This window comes from Helianthus annuus, chromosome 14, assembly GCF_002127325.2.
Source record: "Helianthus annuus cultivar XRQ/B chromosome 14, HanXRQr2.0-SUNRISE, whole genome shotgun sequence".
NCBI lineage: Eukaryota > Viridiplantae > Streptophyta > Magnoliopsida > Asterales > Asteraceae > Helianthus > Helianthus annuus.
The window spans coordinates 106,097,655-106,121,973 of record NC_035446.2 but is presented as its reverse complement, the minus strand read 5'-3'; the positions used below and the strand labels follow the sequence as shown (position 1 = coordinate 106,121,973).

General features: G+C 40.5%; 1 long non-coding RNA gene across 1 annotated transcript; it reads right to left on the bottom strand.

Annotated features, from left to right (window-relative positions):
* Nucleotides 1-4,181: 4,181 nt before the first annotated feature.
* Nucleotides 4,182-11,508, bottom strand: LOC118486290. Its single transcript, XR_004878311.1, has 3 exons — nt 11,418-11,508; nt 11,030-11,083; nt 4,182-4,235 (listed from the first exon to the last, which is right to left on the bottom strand). It is a non-coding gene; the product is annotated as an uncharacterized LOC118486290 (long non-coding RNA).
* Nucleotides 11,509-24,319: the final 12,811 nt, after the last annotated feature.

Below are 24,319 nucleotides of genomic sequence, written 5' to 3'. Positions count from 1 at the left end.
TCAAAACAGTTCCCAACGTTCACTTTAGCAACGCTAATTTCCTTTAGAGTCAGTCAACACTTCTCCAACACTCTCCCCCGTAGTGTAGACATCTTCGTGCAAGTCCTCCACTCCGACAAGACTCCTCATTTCAGCAAATTTCACTCGTGCCAGCGGTTTTGTCAATATATCTGCTTTCTGCAGATTTCCACTCACATGTTCGACACACACCTGTTGATAGCAATCATAATCTGGTTTATAGTTAATTGTCACTTGTCTATTCTAGGAGGGGGTAAAGTGTATTTCTATTTCTATAAATAAGGCATTAGTCATTAGTGAAGGGGAGGAGAGAAATTAGTAAGTTGTTAGGCTCATGCTTATGCATTGAGAAGGGCATAGCCCTGGCCACTTCGGTGGTTATTATTTTGTATTGTCTTCTTCTTCAATCAAACAATATAGTTATAGATTTGCTTTCATCATCTCCATTCAATTCAGTCTCTATCATTGGTCCGACCTGCCTACCCTGCTCTCCATTCATCTTCAATTTCAGGTGATTCCTCACATTAGCGTCTGAATTCAGCTTCACCTTCTTCCTCTGTTTTATTTTTTTTCACTATTCTTCAATTGTCACTTCTGCTCTACTACTGATCAATCACAAATTCAACCAGATCTATCTTCAATTCTCGGATCTATGTCATAGTCGGATCTCAGATCCAATTCGTTTTAGATCTGCCCTACCTCTGCTCTATCCAGTTCGATTTCATTTCCAGATTCTCATATCTCACTTCGATTTCTATTTCCAGATCTATAATTCCAATTCTTCCATTTGTTTTTCCGATTAAATCATGGTGAATCAGAATGCTAGATTAGATGTTCACGAACTGCGGATTCAAAAATTACAATCAGATGTCGCTGAGATTAAGGCTTCTCTCTCTGTGTTAGATGCATATCTGGCGAAATCTACGGAATTTCGTAAGGTGATGCTCGCGTGGATGAAGGATCAGGAGACAAAACACACCGATCTTCCACCAAAGTCAGGGCTATCAGATTCGCTTGGTTCAGGAGTCGATTCTGGTGCGGTATTTACTTCTTCTAGTCTTAAATCTGCTTCCAACAGGGATTTGTCTGGTGATCGCTCGGCTCTATTAGCTCAATTGGAGGCAATCGTGTCCAGATCTGAAGCACACCTGTGTGGTCATACGATTTCACGTTCTTCAGGTTCCAGCTCTCAATTGCCGTCTTCGATGGTTTCGGCTGATGCTAAATCGTTTGGCGTTGGGTATTTAGGGCCGCACACGACTGATTGGGCTACATCAGATAGTATGCAAGGAAAGTTGGGCTTGGACACTATAGTGGGCCTACATATTCAGCAGAAAATGGTTGCGGATCTGGGCTCTACAAGTCTGGGATCGCTGGGTGACGTACTTACTTCAGCAATCCAGTTTCTGTTTCGTGACACCATCTATTCCGCATCACAGTTGGTCTCTTTTCCCTTTCCTTTGGTACATGTCCCTATCCAAGTTGCTGGAAAATTATTGCTGGCGGGGATGATAAAACCTCCGATTTTTGTCCCAATTTCAGTTCCCTTTGACAGGGGGAAATTTTCGTTCGAATTCCACGATCGACGCTCAGGTTGTAAGGGAGGAATGATCCCCACTAGTCATCTTTGGGTGGTGCATGGGCAACCTCGACCACCTGAGACACTCTCGAGGAAATCTACGCTTGGATGTCGAGTCAGTTGTCATTCCCAGTCTTGAGGGCAATACTGTTTTGAAGGGGGAGTAATGATAGGAATCATAATCTGGTTTATAGTTAATTGTCACTTGTCGATTCTAGGAGGGGGTAAAGTGTATTTCTATTTCTATAAATAAGGCATTAGTCATTAGTGAAGGGGAGGAGAGAAATTAGTAAGTTGTTAGGCTCATGCTTATGCATTGAGAAGGGCATAGCCCTGGCCACTTCGGCGGTTATTATTTTGTATTGTCTTCTTCTTCAATCAAACAATATAGTTACAAATTTGCTTTCATCATCTCCATTCAATTCAGTCTCTATCACCTGTTCTCGTTCAACACACTCACGTATGAAGTGATGTTTGGTGTCGATATGTTTGCTTCTCTGGTGGAAAACAGGGTTTTTCATCAACGCTATGGCAGATTCATTATCAACAAACAATTTCACAACTTGTGCCTCTTTTCCCAATAAATCACTAATCAAATTTCTTAGCCACAATGCTTGACAAGCCGCCGATGTTGCTGCCATAAACTCAGCTTCACAGGAACTAAGAGCGACCGTCTTTTGTTTCTGTGATGACCATGTAATTAAATTGTTTGAATAATAAAATGTCATACCTATCGTGCATCGTCGGTTTTCAACATGAGTACCGAAGCTGCTGTCACAGTACCAAATTAGTCTGCCATCTCCACCTTTATTGTACTTCAGCCCGTAACCCGTTGCACCTCGAACATATCGCAAAATTTGTTTGACCGCTGCAAAATGACTTTGCTTTGGGGACTGCATAAACTTACTCACAACCCCGACCGAGTAACTAAGATCTGGCCGAGTATGAATCAAATAATGAAGGCTTCCAATTATCTTTCTGTACATGGTTGGATCAACATTGTCTCCCTCTTCATCTTTTGTCAACTGCGGTTTTAGCATCATGGGAAACGCCGTAGCATTACACGTTGCCATACCTGCCATCTCTAGAATTTTCTTCGCGTACGCCTCCTGTTTTATTGAGATTCTCGTCTTGGTTTGTTCGACCTCAATACCAAGATAGTATGACAATTTTCCCAGGTCAGTCATGTCAAAAACAGATTTCATTTTTCCTTTAAACTCGTGAATTCTCTTCTCACTTGACCCAGTCACAATCAGATCATCAACATAGACTCCAACAATAAGAATAAAATCTGATTCGTGTACCTTATAAACAGCTTGTTCATGTACACACCTGCTGAAACCAAGTTCTTTTAACACTTGATCCAGTCTAGCGTTCCAAGCCCTCGGAGCTTGTCTTAAACCGTACAGAGCCTTATGTAGTCGATACACCAGTGTTTCTTTTCCCTTGACCTTGAATCCACTCGGCTGTGTCACGTAGACTTCTTCTTTAAGTTCTCCGTTAAGGAATGCAGACTTCACATCTAAATGATGTACAGTCCAGTTCCCTTTTGCTGTGATTGCCAAAAGAAGTCTAATCATTTCTAGCCGAGCAACAGGTGCGTATGCTTCTTCAAAATCAACTCTCTTTTGCTGCACATAACCCTTAGCTACTAAACGCGCCTTGTGCTTTGTTACTTTACCATCCGTATCTGTAAGGACCGCTTTTCCTTAATAATAGATTAATTACATAAACAAGATTTTTCGGACATTGAAACACAACTTTGACACTTAATAGAAATTTTTACAAAAATTGGGCATGACCCGTTTGTAAAACGGACATACCCCCTGTTTTGACATAACATACATCATTTACATACGACCCATTTTACGTAAAACCAACCCAACAAAAGTAACGAGTTTTCAAATCTAAAACATTTCAAACAAGTTTAACAAAGTAACAAAACATGGACCCAAAAGTATGCATATAAGTTGCGGAAGCGCTTGGTATTATAAGGCTTGAACATGTGCTCGTCCCATAGCTCCAAATCGCCTATAAAGGTGCTTTACCTACATTAACATTCACAATTTAAAAAGTTAGTTATCTCCATAGAAAATCATAACCTTTCGTTTTAGCTTTATCCATATAAAACATTCTTACTCTTAAACATACAACAACCCAATAATTGGGTTAGGCATAACCACTCTCATAGAGAGTTAAGCATACACGTTCGACCCGTGAGATTGGGTTTAGCATAAACACTCTCATAGAGAGTTAAGCATACACATTCAACCCGTGAGATTGGGTTTAGCATAACCACTCCCATAGAGAGTTAAGCATACACATTCAACCCGTGAGATTGGGTTTAGCATAACCACTCTCATAGAGAGTTAAGCATACACGTTCGACCCGTGAGATTGGGTTTAGCATAACCACTCTCATAGAGAGTTAAGCATGAACACTACTTTCATTAACATACCCAAATCCACAAGGGATTTGTCGCTTACTTACTACATTGTCGCGTTCGTCATACAAGGATAGCTTTTACATTAAATTTAAGATAAATGGAAATATATAATAAAGATTCGTATAAAACGAAACATACCTCCATCTCGTGCTCCTTCCGCTTGCTTAGTGCTTGTACCTTCTTCTTTCACGCCTACATTAGAACATTCATTCTTTCACTTAGTTTATCAATTCTTTCTACTATTTTCATATAATTCCCATTCTAAATTCAGTTTATCTAGCATTCAAGCATCACAACAATTTCACATATCAACTAAAACATGATCATATTCCTTATGAACCTCCTATTAGTAACATAATCTTTACAAAGTGGGGTTTCACTACACTTTTCATACAATCCTAAATTCAAGCATGATTCTTGTTCTAAAGCAAATTTTAACTCAGATTTGTTACAATTTATACAAGGAAATCGAGATTGGGTTTTACCCCCTTTCCAACAATTCACAAATTCAGCAAATTAAACTTACCACTTCAATAATTAGGGTCAGATTTTCGCAAATAGGGGCTCATGCATCGAATTTTCTTGAGATTTTAGCTTCAATTCTTGATTTCTTGAGTTTAGGGTTAATCACCCTTTCCCTGCCCTTGTTCGATCGATCCCAGCACCAGACATGGTGTTTTTCTTTTTCCTTTACTAATTAAATCCCTCTTTGTTTAATATTTGCACTTTAGTCCCTCCTACTTTGATAAAGTGTTTTAAGTTAGACTTTATCACTTAATTAGCTACCATTTAGTCATGTTTCATTAACCAAGTTACATTCTTTATTTATTTTGTATATTTATTGTCTTGCTAGCATTTTTGGGGCGTTACAAGTCTACCCCCCTTAAAGGAGGTTTCGTCCCCGAAACCTGATCATAATTTAAATATTGACATACCGAAAAGAAAAGGATAGTGCCTCCTCATTTCGTCTTCTGCTTCCCACGTAAGATCCGCACCCTTCCGGTGCTGCCATTGTACCAACACTTGTCTAACAGCTTTGTTGCGAAGACTCTTCACCTTGAAATCCTTAATGGCTATGGGTCTTTCGACATAATTTAACCCTTCGTCCAACTCAATATCATCAAGAGGTACTAGTGCTGTCTCATCCGCAAGGCACTTTCTCAATTGTGACACGTGGAAGGTATGGTGAATCCCGTCTAAAGCAGGCGGTAATTCTAGTCGATACGCAACCCTTCCAACCCGAGCTAAGATTTTAAACGGCCCGATGTAACGAGGACCTAACTTTCCCCGTTTGCGAAAACGGATTATACCCTTCCATGGGGACACCTTTAGCAAGACAAAATCTCCGACTTGGAATTCGATAGGACGCCTTCTCTTGTCTGCATAAGCTTTTTGCCGATCTTGAGCTGCTTTCAACCTTGTTCTAACCATTTCGATCTTTTCATTCGTTACTGCTATTAAATCACTTGGTGCAAGCTCTCTTTGTCCCACTTCGCCCCAACATACGGGAGTCCTACATTTTCTCCCGTATAATAGTTCGTAAGGTGCCATTTGAATACCACTATGGTAACTGTTATTATAAGAAAATTCGACCAGCGGCAATTGGTCGTCCCAACTTCCCCCAAAATCTAAGGCACACGCCCTCAACATATCAACGAGCGTTTGAATGGTTCTTTCTGACTGGCCGTCAGTTTGAGGGTGGTAGGCGGTACTTATGTGCAACTTCGTACCCACACTCTCGTGAAACTTTCGCCAGTAACGAGAAGTAAATCTAGTGTCCCGATCCGAGACAATTGACACGGGCACTCCATGACGGGATATGATCTCGTTCATATAAATTTCTGCCATTTTCTCGGAAGAGTAAGCTTCTTTGATGGGTAAAAAGTGAGCGCTTTTTGTAAGTCGGTCTACGATTACCCATATTGTATCGTGCCCTTTCTTTGTTTTAGGAAGTTTGGTTATCAAATCCATCGTTAGTTCCTCCCACTTCCATACCAGTATCTCCAAAGGTTGTAATTTCCCATACGGCTTTTGATGTTCTACTTTCACTTGGGAGCATGTTAAGCATTTCGCGACGTATTTAACTATATCACGTTTCATACCCGGCCACCAATAATTGGCTTTCAAGTCCCGATACATCTTTGTAGCCCCGGGATGGACCGAATATCGAGACTTATGTGCCTCGTCGAGCAAGGCAACCTTGACTTCGCAGAATCGCGGAATCCAAATTCGGCCGAACCGCGTCTTAAGCCCGGTCGAATTCTCTTCTAGATTATAGATCACACCTTTTAATCGTTCCCTCTTCAGGTCTTCCGCTCCGAGCGACTTTATCTGGGATTCGCGTATCGCCTCGAGTAATCGTGGCGTAACTATCATCTTCATGGATTTCACTCTTATGGGAGGTGGATACTCTTTACGGCTTAATGCATTGGCTACTACATTTGCCTTCCCCGGATGGTAGAGGATATCACAATCATAATCTTTGATAAGTTCCAACCACCTCCGCTGCCTCATATTTAGGTCTTTCTGTTCAAAGAAATATTTAAGGCTTTTGTGGTCTGAGTAAATGGTGCATTTTGCCCCGTATAGATAATGCCTCCAAATCTTTAATGCGAACACTACCACCGCTAATTCTAAGTCGTGGGTGGGGTAGTTCACCTCATGTGGCTTCAATTGTCGTGAAGCATAAGCGATAACTCTCCCTCTTTGCATTAGAACGCAACCCAATCCTTGGTGTGAAGCGTCTGAATAGACCACCAGGTCTTCGGTTCCGTCTGGTAATGTTAAGATCGGGGGACTTGATAGTTTCTCTTTTAACATTTGAAAAGCCTCCTCCTGTTCTTTTCCCCATACAAACTTCTCTTTCTTTCTTGTCAATTTTGTTAAGGGTAAGGCTATCTTGGAAAAATCCTGTATGAACCTTCTGTAGTATCCAGCAAGACCCAGAAAACTTCTTATCTCTGTTGGGTTTTTCGGAGAAACCCACTTCATTACAGCATCGATCTTTGAAGGATCAACCAAAACACCTTCCGAATTTATCACGTGCCCCAGAAACTGCACCTCCCTGAGCCAAAAGGCGCATTTTGAAAATTTTGCGTAAAGCTTCTCCTTACAGAGAACTTCAAGTACTTCACGCAAGTGTATTGCATGTTCGTTTTTGCTTCGTGAATAAACCAGAATATCATCTATGAATACAATCACAGACCTATCCAACATGGGTCGGCATACACGGTTCATAAGGTCCATAAATGCCGCCGGCGCATTTGTTAACCCGAAGGACATAACTAAGAACTCATAATGTCCATAACGGGTTCTAAATGCGGTCTTTGGAATGTCTTCTTCCCGTACCCTAACTTGATGGTACCCCGATCGCACGTCTATCTTGGAGAACCAACTCGCCCCTTGTAACTGATCAAAAAGGTCGTCAATTCTGGGTAAAGGGTAGCGGTTCTTTATGGTCAGCTTATTTAACTCCCTATAGTCGATGCACATGCGCATCGACCCGTCTTTTTTCTTAACAAATAAGACAGACGCTCCCCATGGCGACACACTTGGGCGTATGAAGCCCTTGTCTAGGAGGTCTTGTAATTGTGTCATTAATTCCCGCATTTCCGTGGGAGCTAACCTATAGGGAGCCTTTGCGACCGGTTTCGCACCCGGATTCAGTTCGATATTAAATTCCACTTCTCGCTCGGGAGGGAGACCCGGCAACTCCTCCGGGAATACATCCGGAAACTCGTTCACAATTTCAACATCTTCCAGCTTCGGAGAGCCTTGTTGAGTATTTATTACGTACGCTAAATATGCTCTACTCCCATTGAGTACATACTTGGTAGCTTGAACGAGGGTACATAACTTCGCTTCCATCTTTCTTTCGCCTTGTACATTTATTCGCCTTCCACTTGGAGCTTGGAGATGTATAGTTTTAGTTTCACAATTTATCTCCGCGTGGTTTCGGGACATCCAATCCATACCCACTATTACTTTAAATTCCCCCAAGATCATGGGTATAAGATCAATAGCAAACTCCTCATCCTCAATGGTTAATTTACAGTTTTTACATATTTCGTGCAACAAATAATTTTTACTATCTGCTATCTCTACTTCTAAGGGCATCGACATCCGTTCAATCTTAAAGGAAGGATGTTGTACTATTTCACTAGAGATAAATGACATAGTGGCCCCGGTATCAAACAATACATAAACCGGCATTGAGTTTATTAAAAAGATACCTGAAACCACATTCGGCTAGGATTTGGCTTCTTCTGAGGTGATTTGAAACATTCTCCCCCTCGCCTTAGAACTCTCTTGTTTCTTATCTTCTTTCTTTGATTCTTGCTGAAGCTTCGGGCATTCTGATTTGATATGCCCCCTTTCAAAACAGTTGAAACAAGTCTTTGGGTTGTTCGGGCATTGATAAGACGAATGCCCCTCCTTCCCGCATTTGAAGCACCCCTTTTTGCCTAGCAAACATTCTCCGGTGTGGAGCTTCCCACACGTCTTGCATGGTGTAATTCCACCCTTCGACTTGCCCTTCCTTCCTTGATCCTGAAACTTCCCTTTTTTAGATGGGCTAAAATTTGCACCCTTTTCACTCGGTCTCTTCTCACCTCGCTCTTCTTGTCTTTTAATCTCTATCTCCCTATCCCGTGCTAAATCAATGAGCTCCTCGAGGGTTTCACATTTTGAGGGAGTGATGAACTCTCTAATTTCTGCCCTTAACACGCCATAGAAACGACTTATCTTCATCCTCTCGGTTGTTACCAATTCTCCACAGAACTTCATCTTATCCATAAAATTGTTTGCTATTTCATTCACCGATTCATTTTTCTGCCAGAGGCGTAAGAAATCTTCCTGAATTTTGTCGATAGCCGACTGAGGGCAATGATATCTCATGAAGGGCCCCTTGAACTCTTGCCAAGTCATAACTTGCAGCCTATCGTCGCCTATTTCCTTGCTGTGCGCATCCCACCAATCTTTCGCTTGATGTGTTAGTAAACCGGTAGCGAACATCACTTGGTCCTCCTTATCGCAACGGCTTCGTATAAACACCGCCTCTATATTCGAGACCCATCTTTGACATTCGACTGGGTCAATTTTACCGTCATACGTCATCGGATGGCATGCCATAAAATCCTTATAAGTGCACCTTCGTTCCTTACCTCTACCCTTGGATCCTTCGATTAATTCCTTCAACTCTTCGAACCTACTGGTCATCATAGCATCCACAACCCCCAGAACTCGGCTTTCTACTTCTTGAGCCAACCGTGGAAGATTGGCTTGTATAACCCCTTCCGCTACTTCTGTAACTCTGTTCTCGAATGCTTCTTGTCTAGCCACATCATTGTTATCATCATTATCATCATTAATATTTCTTGCATCAGCCATCTACACAATGTTAATATTTCGTTTAATACACTTTAATCATCATTCAACATATCTTTAATCATTAATCATCATTCATTTAATCCATTTCATGTCATTTGCTTCGTTTCTTTTGATTCTTACGAATCCATTCCCGTTGTGTTCGCTAATAGTGATTACATACACTTGTTAAACCTTATATGGACACAACGTAGCCAAGAAATAAGCTTTCGGACAAACCGGTAACCCAAAACATGAAAAACAAAACAATTCAGCGTTTCGGCATTAGGTAAGCCGTCGGCGACGGCTATGTTGCCCGTCGGCGACGGGCTCGTATAATAGCCGTCGGACATGATCACCCGTTGGCAGGGTGTTAAGGCGTCGGATGAGGGTACCCCGTCGGCGACGGGTGTCTGGCCGTCGGCGACGGCCAGCCATTTGCTTATCCGCTGCAGCTTCACTTTTAACGTTTTAATTCTTTCTCGGTTCCGTTTTCCAGCCACACGGTACCTGGAATTCATTGTTTTGCTACCCATACTACTTACTTCACATCCTTAACTTAATTTTTTACATCTCAAACTCATTACATATACTAGCATTTATCGAAATCATACATTATTACCTCATTGGCGATTCTGGAGCGAGCACACTTTCGAACGAGCCATCGGTTTGAGTTCAAGCATTGCGTTAAAAGCTCGAATCTCTCAAACCTTGGCTCTGATACCAACTTGTAAGGACCGCTTTTCCTTAATAATAGATTAATTACATAAACAAGATTTTTCGGACATTGAAACACAACTTTGACACTTAATAGAAATTTTTACAAAAATTGGGCATGACCCGTTTGTAAAACGGACATACCCCCTGTTTTGACATAACATACATCATTTACATACGACCCATTTTACGTAAAACCAACCCAACAAAAGTAACGAGTTTTCAAATCTAAAACATTTCAAACAAGTTTAACAAAGTAACAAAACATGGACCCAAAAGTATGCATATAAGTTGCGGAAGCGCTTGGTATTATAAGGCTTGAACATGTGCTCGTCCCATAGCTCCAAATCGCCTATAAAGGTGCTTTACCTACATTAACATTCACAATTTAAAAAGTTAGTTATCTCCATAGAAAATCATAACCTTTCGTTTTAGCTTTATCCATATAAAACATTCTTACTCTTAAACATACAACAACCCAATAATTGGGTTAGGCATAACCACTCTCATAGAGAGTTAAGCATACACGTTCGACCCGTGAGATTGGGTTTAGCATAAACACTCTCATAGAGAGTTAAGCATACACATTCAACCCGTGAGATTGGGTTTAGCATAACCACTCCCATAGAGAGTTAAGCATACACATTCAACCCGTGAGATTGGGTTTAGCATAACCACTCTCATAGAGAGTTAAGCATACACGTTCGACCCGTGAGATTGGGTTTAGCATAACCACTCTCATAGAGAGTTAAGCATGAACACTACTTTCATTAACATACCCAAATCCACAAGGGATTTGTCGCTTACTTACTACATTGTCGCGTTCGTCATACAAGGATAGCTTTTACATTAAATTTAAGATAAATGGAAATATATAATAAAGATTCGTATAAAACGAAACATACCTCGATCTCGTGCTCCTTCCGCTTGCTTAGTGCTTGTACCTTCTTCTTTCACGCCTACATTAGAACATTCATTCTTTCACTTAGTTTATCAATTCTTTCTACTATTTTCATATAATTCCCATTCTAAATTCAGTTTATCTAGCATTCAAGCATCACAACAATTTCACATATCAACTAAAACATGATCATATTCCTTATGAACCTCCTATTAGTAACATATTCTTTACAAAGTGGGGTTTCACTACACTTTTCATACAATCCTAAATTCAAGCATGATTCTTGTTCTAAAGCAAATTTTAACTCAGATTTGTTACAATTTATACAAGGAAATCGAGATTGGGTTTTACCCCCTTTCCAACAATTCACAAATTCAGCAAATTAAACTTACCACTTCAATAATTAGGGTCAGATTTTCGCAAAGAGGGGCTCATGCATCGAATTTTCTTGAGATTTTAGCTTCAATTCTTGATTTCTTGAGTTTAGGGTTAATCACCCTCTCCCTGCCCTTGTTCGATCGATCCCAGCACCAGACATGGTGTTTTTCTTTTTCCTTTACTAATTAAATCCCTCTTTGTTTAATATTTGCACTTTAGTCCCTCCTACTTTGATAAAGTGTTTTAAGTTAGACTTTATCACTTAATTAGCTACCATTTAGTCATGTTTCATTAACCAAGTTACATTCTTTATTTATTTTGTATATTTATTGTCTTGCTAGCATTTTTGGGGCGTTACAGTATCTTTCTTCAATTTAAATACCCACTTTAACCCTATTGGTTTGCGATTAGGTGGCAATTGGGTCATATTCCATGTCTTATTTCGTTCAATTGAATCCAGCTCTGTTTTCATAGCTGATACCCGGTCTTCTTCATTCGTTGCTTCGTCATATGATAAGGGTTCACCATCAGCTAACATTAGTTCTTGATTTCTTTCATACAATTCTCGAACTTCTTCATCATTCATGGCTGTGGAATCTTGATACACGTCGTCAATAGGGCGTAATCCTTGAAACGGTGTATCATCATATGAAACACTTTGATTTGTCGTGTTCTGATTTGATGATTGAGAGCTCGATGCTGAATTTTGAGTATCACCATGAATACCTGGAGAATCAAATCGATGTGAATGAGTATTAGGGTTAGATACTGGCGTATTTTGACTAGGAGCATCATTCCCAACTTGAGATTGGGTTTGACTTTGTTGCACTCGAAACTGACTCCCAGGCTCCCCACCAAGGTGTAACATATTCTCCAATGCCTTGACTTTCCTTCCAGGCCCAATTCCGATGTTCATCAAATTCCACAACACTGTGTGACGCAATAACAACTTTCATCATATGAGGGTTTAAAAGTCTGTACTCTTTTATCTCTTCCACCTTTCCCTGATATACCATTGGTATTCCACGATCGCTAAGCTTTGTAATTTTCTTCGACAAATCCTTTACGTATGCCACACAACCAAAAACCTTCACATCATCTAGCTCGGGTTTTCGACTTTTTAATACCTCATATGGTGTTGCGGACTTCACGGACTTCGTCAAAACTCGATTTAATAAATAAACTGATTGTCGAACGGCCTCCCCCCACATCTGATCTGGAACTGACATCGCCTTCAGCAACGACCTCGTCATTTCAACCACAGTTCGGTTCCTACGCTATACAACTCCGTTTTGATGAGGAGTGTAGGGCGCGGTTAATTGCCGTCTAATCTTCATTCTTTGACAAAAATAATTAAATTGTAGAGAATTGAACTGACCACCGCGATCGGTTCTCAACATCTTTACTTGATAGGGATTGTTTTGCTCCACTTCAGCTTTAAATTTCTTAAACATGGTAAAAGCTTCATCCTTTGTTTTAAACAAATAAATCCACATAAAACGAGAAAATTCGTCGACAATTAAGAGAAAATACTGATTACCTCCATATGTCGATGGAGTTACAGGTCCGCATAAATCCGCGTGGACTAATTCCAGTGGTTTCGATGCCCTCCAATGAGCTTCTTTTGGAACTGGTTTACTTGTTTGCTTAGCGACCATACATCCCTCACATACTTGCTTAGGATTAGTTATACATGGCATGACAATCACAATGTTCCTTCTAGCCATGTATTCTAGTACATTAAAATTAACATGGCCCATTCTTGCATGCCAAAGCCATGCATCTTCGTCCATGTGAGCACCTAGACAAACTGAATTTGCAATATTTAAAGAAATTTTATACAATCTGTTCACGGACCTTTGAAGCTTCATGACAAATCTTTCATGATCATCATATAGCTTCAGCATGTTCCCATGCATGTGTACATCATAGCCCTCCTCTGTGAGTTGCCCCAAACTAAGGATGTTACTTGTGAGAGTCGGGATGTAATAGACATCCGGTATGAGTATGTGCTCACCCGTTTTACTTTCAAACAATGAAAGTCCTTTGCCTTCGATTCGTACTTTCGAACCATCCCCAAAACGAACCTGACCCGTGACCTTTGAATCCAATTCAGCAAACGATTCCTTGAGTCCGGTTATATGATTACTCGCCCCGTTGTCAAGGTACCATACATTCTGGTTATCACTGATGGATGGGCTTTGTTGTCTTGGTACGAACTTGTCTTCATTCAATAACACTAAGGCAGGCGGGTCTTCGCCATGAACAGTTAGTAATAGTGCATGCTGCTCTTCTTGAGCCTGAGCCAAGTTAACTTCCTCTTGATTCACATTGGGTTCTTTACACTCGGACGCGTAATGTCCGAACCGGTGACAATTGAAACATTCAATGTGTCTTTTGTCTTTAACTCTTGACCCATTTCTTTGATCTTGGTTCCCTACGTGTCCGCCACGGTTACTCCTACCCCGGCCACGCCCCCGAAAACCACTCCGACCACCCCGGTCGGTCTTTCCTCGTCCGCCTGAATTATGACCACTAAACTGTTGATTCTTGCCTTGCTACTTAGAACTCGATGAGTTGTCAACTTTGGTGAATAGCAAACTGCTTTCATTGGTTTGTTTGGCTTGGCATAATCTAAGTCGGTCTTCGTACGCCTTCAGATGCGCTATTGCTTCTTCAAACAACATCGTTTCGACATATGTAGTTTGTTCAATTGATGCAACCAAATTAATAAACTTCTCCGGGACCGAGTTGAAAAGCTTACGAACCAATTCTTCATCTTCCAGCTTCGCCCCTACACTGTTGTATTTTGAGACCATACCGAATAGCTTTCCGGCATAATCATCAACGGTCTCGCCGTCCTTCATATTTAGAGCTTCAAACTCACTTTTCAAGATCCGTAACCGAGCCTTCTGGACCCGTTTAGCACCTACGTATCTGGACTTCAACGAATCCCACACCTCCTTCGCTGTCGTCTTCTTTGCAGCTTGCGACAAGATTTCTTCCGGGATCGATTGAAAAATAAAGGCACGAGCCTGTTTCGATTTCTTCTCGTCTACAATGACGCCGGTTGGTGGCTCTACGGCTTCCCACAACCCGTGTGCGTCCATGATTGCTTCCATCTTTATCGACCAAGTGTTATAATTCGTAGGAGTGAGGATCGGGCACTGAAACGAAACTGAGTTTTATTTTGAGGGGTTAGGATTGGTGACGATCGACTTCGGGTTGAATCGAAAGAACTTTGGCATACAAAATGGATCAGAACTTGAATGCCCTGATACCAAATGTTGGATTTGGTTAAGGCGAAGTTACAATAATGGAAGAAAATAATGGAAGAATATTTCGACTAATTGGAATTGAAAGTGAATAATAAAAACTAAAGCTACTGCGACTTTAAATAATGAAAGAAAATAACAAACTTTACTGTAGAAGTGGTCTTCCACTTTTATTGGTCAAAACAGTTCCCAACGTTCACTTTAGCAACGTTAATTTCCTTTAGAGTCGGTCAACACTACTCCAACATTCACATATAAGCAATATGGATATGTCATTTAATCTTTATTTTTTGCTATCACGGTTTATATATTTAAATCTATATCATACCAAATAACATATGATTTTATTTACTTTCAAGGTTCTTATGGTTCTAATGTTTTTTGTTCTAATTTGATTATATAAGGTAAATATGAAAGAACTTTCTCCGTTACCTTTGGTTAATGTTGGGAGTCTTTATTTGACTTAGTATTAAAAAAAAAAGGTCAATTTGTTTTACTTTCTCTCACATATTCCAAAACCTTTTGTAAAATAATGGTCCAAATCATCACGTTTTTAATTTAATATATAGACTAAACGCAAGTATCTAGCAACTTTAGAAGTTTCTAACATGATTGCAATGAATGCATATGAACCCTATCACATATCACTTTAGTATCTTTCACAACATCATCAATACTTAATTAACTATTTTCTCTCTCGAAGCGTCGCCGGAGTGTCGCCGGAGTTTGCCGTTGAAATAGCGTACGTGGTCCCGCTCTCCTCCCGGAAGTAGCGGTTTTGTACCTTGTATCCTATCTCGACCTTGCGTCTCCCCCACTCGGCCGTCTTTTTTCTTTTTCTTTTTCTTCTCAACATCTGGATCGTACCCTCCTCTACCCTCCTTTCCCACAGTGGTTCTTGATTTCTTTGGGGCTTAGTAGGTCTGATATTGGTCGCGGCTATCTGAGTATAGTTTAGCTAGACCGATTCGAATCCCATTAACACTCTTAGGGTCAAGTCGCCATTGTTTCGTTTGTTTGTGTCGGAGGAGTTAGGGGAGTGTATTCGTAAGGTCACCGGAGTTTTTCTGGAAGATGGGAAGTTTTTACAATAATGGCGGACAGGAGTATAATGTAACGACGTTTTATGTGGGTAATCTTCCGGGGGAAATCTCTAAGTCTCTGTTATGGAAGGCTTTCCAACCTCATGGGGTAGTGAAGGACGCGTATGTCGCAAAGAAGAGAGATACCAGAGGCAATTTTTTTGGCTTCGTTAGACTTCAAGGGGTGGAGAACATGGAGAGGGTGCTGGAGGGCATGAATACGATAACCATTTACGAAGCAAGGTTGAAGGTTTTTCCGGCAAAATTTGGGAAGGGCAATAAGCGGTTTAACCAGCAAGCTCATACGAAAAATTACGTTCCGGCATCTCATAAAACTCAGCCCGAACCGGGTAAATTCCCTGGTCAGGCTTACGTAAGGAAAGGAGTATCATTCAAAGAATCGTTGGCAGGATCGTCGATTAGGCCTAACGTAAAACAGGATGCAACTCATACCGGAAAAAGATTGGAATACAAGGGTAAGTCTGCATTATATCCCAGCCATTGCATAATGAGATCAGTAATAGCGGAGGCTTTAAGCATGGATGTAATTAAAAGAATGAGGAGTGTGTTGGATGATGGAGGTTACAAAGAAAATGCGGTTAGTTATATCGGAGGCTTAAAATTTCTAATCATCTTCAAAGAAAAGAGGGACGCCATGCAATTCATAAGGGATAAAGAAGATTTATGGAGACAGCTTTTTACATCGGCTGTTTTATGGGAAGGACAGGAGGTTGAATATGGTAAGTTGACATGGGTCAAGATTACAGACGTCCCGTTACAACTTAGGGATGAAAAGTTTTACAATACGATAGCAGGTATGTTTGGGAGACTTGTGATCAATTCAGATTTTTCTTGGGACACTCCGATGAACCACGAGTCAGTATGCGGCATCATAACGGAGGTTGGGAGACGCATTGACGAGTCTGTCCAAGTGTTTTGGGAGGACCGGACATTCCATGTCTGGGTCTCTGAGGTACCTATGATTTCTATGAATCAAGTTTTGGAAGATCTCACATCAGATGGTCAGTCGAATTGTTCAGATTCGGAAGGATCAGATGAATCGGTGGCCGGGGAAAATAATGATATGGAAGACGGAGAGATTAGGCCAGAAGTTCAGGTTCCGCCGGAATTTCAACCGGGGAAGACGAATAGGCAGGAGGTGGCGACAGTTGAAAAGCCAGTAAATGGGAGTTTGCATGGGAATACAAATGGTCTGCATAGGGAATCAAATGACATGGAGGCTGAGTTGGTTGCCCCTAGGGTGACGGCAGACATTAATGGAAGTGGGACCAGAAATGTTGGAGCTCAAAAAATTGGGAATCCTTTTCACATGGGGTGCAGTGATAATATGGGCCAGTCCAAATCAAGAAAAAGACCAAGGCACATGAGAAGCCCAAGTTCTCAAGAAAAAGTAGGGGAAGAGGATTGGGCCCAAAGGTTTCAATTACCCAATGGGTTAGACCTAAACAGTCCTGCTAGGGATAATATGTCAAACGTACAGGATATTAATCACAACACAAGCCAAAGCAGCGGGGATCAGGGCACTGGAACCGAAAATTTGGGAGAAAAAAACCAAGAAACACAGGTTGAGCCAAACGAATCCAGGGTTCATAATAATAATAGTCAAGCATCGTCTGGTGCTAAAGAGTTTGCTAACCGAGATGAGGAGGAAGTCACAGGTTTGGAGAATGAGTTGCTGGAGACGATACGGTTAGGAACGAAATTGGGATTTGGACTATTTGAAGCAAAGGAACAAATGGAAAAGGTAATTAGGGAAGAAGGCGGTCAAAACGTATCATCATGAATTATCTGTCAGTAAACTTAAGGGGAGTTCGAGACTCCAGAAAGGTGGATTGGGTGAGGGGTTTGAAGACAACTCACGGAGCACACTTCGTAGCTATTCAGGAAACAAAAATGCCAGGTAACATTAAGTTTATGGTTAATCGATTTTGGGGTAGATCGATTCTAGAATTTGAAGCTGTAGAGTCGTCGGGTAGATCGGGGGGTCTCCTGACTATATGGGATCCGTCGGTTTTTACTAGATCTGGGGTAATTAAAAATAGAAATTATCTGGCAATAATGGGAAATATCGAAATGACCGGGGAAACAATTGTCGTAGTTAATGTTTACGCGCAGAATGATCCGGGGGATAGACGTGATCTGTGGACTGAACTGTTACAGTTAAGAAGGTCAACCAGTGGGATGTGGGTATTTTTGGGGGATTTTAATGATGTACGGTGTCCGGAAGAAAGGCTAAATTCTGAGTTCATTGCTATAAATGCACAATTTTTTAATCATTTCATAACGGAGGCGGACCTAGTAGAGTACCAAATGGGTGGAAGGCAATATACCTACATGTCGGATAATGGTACTAAGATGAGTAAGTTGGATAGATTTCTTGTGAGCCGAGATTTTATGAGTAAGTGGCCTTTGGCTTCGTGTATGGCTTTATCAAAATTAGCTTCTGACCATTGTCCAATTCTATTATCCACAACCCAGACGGATTATGGCAAGATCCCGTCTAGGATGTTCAACTCATGGTTCGAAATTCCAGGGGCAACCGAGCAGGTGATTCACTTGCTGGGGATATTTCAGTTTGAAGGACTACCTGATTTGGCTTTGGATGTAAAGTTAAAGTGGGTAAAGAGGCGTTTAAAGGAATGGGTATTTGTTAGGAAAGCGGATATGGAGAGTTCATACAATACAAAATTAAAAAGGTTAGAAGAACTTGAATTGGCGGCGGAACAAAGGTCCCTAGATCAGGCGGAATTGGAGGAGAGGGTAGAGTGTAAGTCACAGGTATTAGAGACGGATAGATTGAAAGCCATGGATATGCAACAAAAATCAAGAGTTCGTTGGGCAAAGGAGGGTGACGAAAATACGAAATACTTTCATGGGGTTATGAACGCAAATACAACAAACAATAGGATCCATGGTTTACATATCGACGGTGTATGGGTTACAAGTCCACCCTTGGTAAAAGACCATGCTTTCTCGTTCTTTGCTGAAAAATTTGAAGAACCATTAGTTTCAAGACCGGTGTTACAGTGCCCATTTTTATCGAGTGTGTCAAACGTGGAAGCCGAGGCTTTGGAAAGTCCTTTTACTTTAAATGAAATAAAAAGTGCAGTTTGGGAGTGTGATGGAGACCGGGCTCCTGGCCCTGATGGAATAAATCTCAGATTTATTAAAAAATTTTGGGACGAACTTGAAGGTGATTTCATGAGGCTTTTTCAGCATTTTTATTCGGCCGAACAGTTAAATAATGGGTGTATGTCATCATTTTTAGCTCTCATCCCAAAGCGGTCAGACCCAGGTGGACTCCACGAATATCGACCGATCAGCTTAATTGGATGTATAAACAAAGTAGTATCAAAGGTACTTGTCAATAGATTGAAGGCGGTCATTCATAAATTAGTCTCGGAGGAACAGACAGGTTTTTTGGCAGGGAGGAGTATTATCGATGGAGTCATAATTTTGAATGAAATTATTCCTTGGCTGAAAAGGAATAAAAGTGAAGGTATGATTTTGAAAGTCGATATTGAGAAAGCGTATGATTCATTGAGTTGGGATTTTCTTAATTCTATGCTTTGTCAAATGAATTTTCCTGTAAAGTGGCGAAGGTGGGTTATGTCTATTGTAACATCGGCTCGGGCTTCGGTATTGGTTAATGGTTCTCCAACACAAGAATTTACATGCTCGAGAGGATTAAGACAGGGGGACCCGCTATCCCCTTTTTTATTCGTACTTGCAATGGAAGCGCTTACCGGAGTAATGAAAAAGGCGTGTGATATCGGAGTGATCCAAGGTTTAAGCTTGTCGCCAACCGGAGGCCAAATCTCACATTTTCTTTACGCAGACGATGTGATTTTTGTGGGTAAGTGGTCCTTTAATAACTTGTTGAATTTGAAACGTATACTTAGATGCTTTTATTTGAGCTCGGGTTTAAAAGTGAACCTGAAAAAAAGCAGTTTGTATGGGGTTGGAATTGAGGATTCTCACGTTCAATTGATGGCAAATATGTTGGGATGCACAAGAGGAACGTTCCCTTTCAAATATTTGGGGTTACAAGTAGGGGCAAATATGAATTTGATCAAGAATTGGGATCCGGTGGTGGAAACATTTCAAAAAAGGTTGTCACTTTGGAAGGCAAAAACGATTTCTTTGGGTGGCCGAATTACGTTGGTGAGTTCCGTTCTTAATGCCTTGCCTACGTATTACTTTTCTTTATATAAGGCACCACTAGGGGTGATAAAAAAGTTAGAAAAATTACGTAGAGATTTTTTGTGGGGATCGAATCCTGAACAAGAAAAAATGAAGTGGGTTGCATGGAAGAGTATGATGACGCCAAAAGACCTCGGGGGAATGGGGTTTGGATCATTACGAGCGGTAAATTTAGCAATGTTGTCTAAGTGGTGGTGGAGGTTTAAGGTGGAAAGAGATAGTCTTTGGAAAAAAGTGGTATGGGAGGTGCATAACAATTCAAGAACGTGGAGCTTTATTCCAGCAAAAATGTCAATGGCGGGCCCATGGAAACAAATACACAATTTAAAAATTGATTTCAATGCAATGGGTTTTTGTTTGGAATCTCTGTTTCGTGGGTCTCCGGGAAGCGACAGGGAAATGTTTTTCTGGAAAGAAAGATGGTTGTTTGAGGAGCCTTTATGCGAGAAGTTCCCGGCCCTGTTTCAGTTGGAGAGATACAAAAATGTTTTAATCAAGGAGCGGGTGGTGGATGGTCCAAATGGTTTGGAGCTGAAGTTTCTGTGGATCAGGCTACCTTCGGTGGCTGCCGAGATATCCGAGTTAAACATCCTATCTGATGCTATTGTTCGATATGAATTCGGTTTGGGTGCGGACAAATGGGCTTGGATCTTGGACAGCTCCGGTAGCTTCTCGGTGAGCAGTGTAAAGGAGAAGACGCACCGTTTAATGTTTTCAGATCTTCGGCTGGATTTTGAATGGAATAATTGGTCCCCCATCAAGGTAAATTTTTTAGTTTGGAGACTAATTCAAGATAAGCTTCCGACCAAGGCGGCTTTGAATAGAAGAAATGTCATAATAGAAGATAATCGTTGTAAAATGTGCGGTGATGAGGAAGAGTCTGCTTTGCATCTTTTCGCCTCATGCCGTATTGCGGAGCAAATTTGGGAGTTCATAACTCGGTGGTGCAGAATAAAACAGGTTCTTGTTTTGGAGTTGAAAGACTTGGCAAATATACATAAATGCAACAGAGGATCACATAGGTGGAAAAAAACGGTTAACTTGGTAACACAAGCGACCATATGGGTGATCTGGAGAAGCCGAAACGAGGCGGTATTTGAAGGAAAGCAGCCCTATGTTAATAGGATGAAGGAAGAAATCAAGATGTTCGGGTATATGTGGCTGAAAAGTAGAGTTAAAAACGCTAATATTTCATGGGAAAACTGGTGTAATTTCGATTTAATTAGTCTTGGGGTATGATAGTTTACATGGGTGTATGAACTTTTGGTGATACATTTCTGGCTAACAGTTGGTTATCCAGATGGTATGAATAAATTTTGTTGATCTTTCAAAAAAAAAAAGATGATTATAAATGGATCTATTAATTATTTATGAAATCGTTGTAAACTCAGTTCATTTTCATGTCATTGTAGGTTAGCTTTAGCTGTTTAGTTTATTCAAAAGGGAGGGAAAGTTGATACAAGAATAACGTTGAGGTTGGTTGTGTAGTTATGGAGGGACTAGGCTATTTAATTATTTTATTATTTTATCTATATATGTTTCCATGTATCTCTCTCTAGGGTAAGGATAGTGTAAAAATGGTTTAAAGTGTGAGAAATGTGAGAAGTGTATTATAACACTATATATAATATTGGATTATATAACACCATATAAACACCGTATAACAATATGTAACACCATGTATTACCATATACCACTATGTAACACTATATATCATTATATAACAAATATAACACTATACATCTATCATAGACATGCTATCAGACAACCTATAGTCTTATATTTGTTATATAATGATATATAGTGTTACAAAGTGTTATATGGTATTATATGGTGTTACATTATACGGTGTTTATATGGTGTTATATAGTATTATATATAGTGTTATAATACACTTCTCACACTTTGAGCACTTTTTACAGGATCCTCTACCTCTATATATATATATATATAATATATTGTTTTGTATTTTATTTACAACTAGGCAATCGACAACAATAATGTTTAATGTTTAAATATGGACTAAATGGCGCGCAACGCTTTCATGGTCTTCGCTGAAATGCGCAGGTCTTAAAAGAACGCACACGGATTGTTGTCGCAACGCGCGACGGGTAAATTACTTGTGAAACTTAAGAAACAAAATATCATTTATAGCTTTGTCGTGAGTTGCGTTGTAATTTGTAGGCCCGACTACACCACGCGGGTTCCCTACTAGTTGAAATATATGAATTTGGATTTAAACTAACCAAAACAAATCATATATATTTTTTCTCTCAAAGCTTACGATTTTATATCTCACTCAAAACTCTCGAAACTTGATTAGTTTGTTCAAAATAATTCATGAAAACAAAAGTCTAGCAGAGACAAGTTAATAAACAAAAGGATCACCAAATTTTTTTAATGCCCGTTTCAAAGTTGGTTCAAAACCCACATAGTCAAGAAAACAAAAACCAAACTTTTTGTTTGTTTAAGAATAAGATGAAGTCTGAAAAGCAAAAGAAAATAAAATCCATAAATAAGTTATGGCATTCACCGGCCACTTAATCATAAAAGAACAAAATTATCTCTTTATTAATCTTGGTTTCCACAACAAAGCAGGAAACATGGAAATGAAATATACTGAAGTCGCACGTTTCATATTGAGGCCATCAAATTTGACTAAATAAGACCGGGTCATCGAAGATGGGGCACAATAACAATATTTACTTTTTGTTTTATATAAGTTACGGTAACTTGCTAACTTTATTATATTAGATAGAACAACTATGTTATCTATTCTATTAAAGTCACATGAACTTTTTTGTCTCACACTCAACTTTATTTGTTGTTTTAATCCTATGCAGTTAGCAAACGTTACCACTTAATGATGTGACAAATTTTCCCGATTAGAGGCACCTTTATAGAATAATAACTTTTTCTAATTCATAATCCTTAGAGGACCCGGGGTGGACACGTTATTGTCCCCCCATAACGCGTGGTGAGTTATCCCACACCGCCGCCGCCTTCTTTTTAACGCGTAATATGTTTAACGCGTGAACCGGAGCACGCGTTATTTTCTGGAACTTTGTGTATTGAGGAGTTGTACTCTAGTGCTGAGGAGTTGTACATTGATAAAAAGGTTGTGAGTGATGACCATTTCCACTAAAAAAGGTTGTGAGTGATGGAAATAATGGTTGATGACATGGCAGAACCTGATTGGATGTTGTAAGTGATGGAATGGTTAGTGAGTTATTCCACCCCTACCCCCCTTATGCTAAATCTTCCAGGCTCTACAATCTTGCTTCATCAGAATCGTTTCTGCAATCAGTATCGTTTCTACCAACTAATTGAGTTTGGGTCTTGAAACATCGGAAGCTAAGGCTAGAGGGTATGGTGCCCATCCTCCCTTGGAGGATGATCCGCCACGTAGACGACACATCATAGTCCTCCCAAGTATGGGAGGATGGTCCTAGAGATGATCATACCCCACCACTTTTATGTTTTTTATTTTTTTAATCTTCCATTTTTTTTAACATTTTTGCTTAGTTCCACTAATAAGATATATAAATAAAGTCCAGAAAACTTGTTAAGTTACATCAAAACAGAAGGTAGACGGGCAACAAGCTGCGCCGCCAATCCTTTCCGAATTGCAAACCCCAACCTCCCGAACACAAACCCCTGCCCCCCTGAGGTCGAACAATTGTTGTGGATAACCCGTTGAACCCTCGTCAAGAAGTTGATGGCTTCTGACGCTAGGGAGCCAAAAGTATCAAAGGAAAAAGGGATAAAGACATGTTGGTTCTCTGCGCAAGCTTTAGCGTGCTTATCCACTTTCTTTGATTCTGCCTTTCTTGCTGCTAGTCCAGCTACAAACCTGTTTTCCTTTAAACCAACCAAAGGGGAAACCCCCTTGAGGTCTATACAAGCATGTTTCCCCCAGCCCAGCCAAAGACGAGCAGATCCGCTGGTCGCAGAGTAGATCTCCCTTCCATAGGGTCCGTGAGGAAATTCACAGGGGCCTCTTTCTTAGCAGAAATCCCAGCTCTTCTTAAGATGTCCCCCAAAACATCTCGCACCCAGTCATGCCGATATTTAAACCCAGGGAGCTCTTTACAGTGAACTGCGTGCTCCCCATATTTATCCATACAAGCTTTACGACATATCAGGCAGGTTTCATCTTCTGGGTACATAAGGATCATTAGTCGGTATTTGAGAATGGTTCTATATTCTACTGCTGACATGCATTGTCCTAACCCCTCAATCGGGATAACGGTCAAAAATTCCTGAGCATGGGGACCCTTCAGACACTCAAACACCGCCTTCTGGCGGGGTGACAAATCAAAAGCTTCTCCCAGG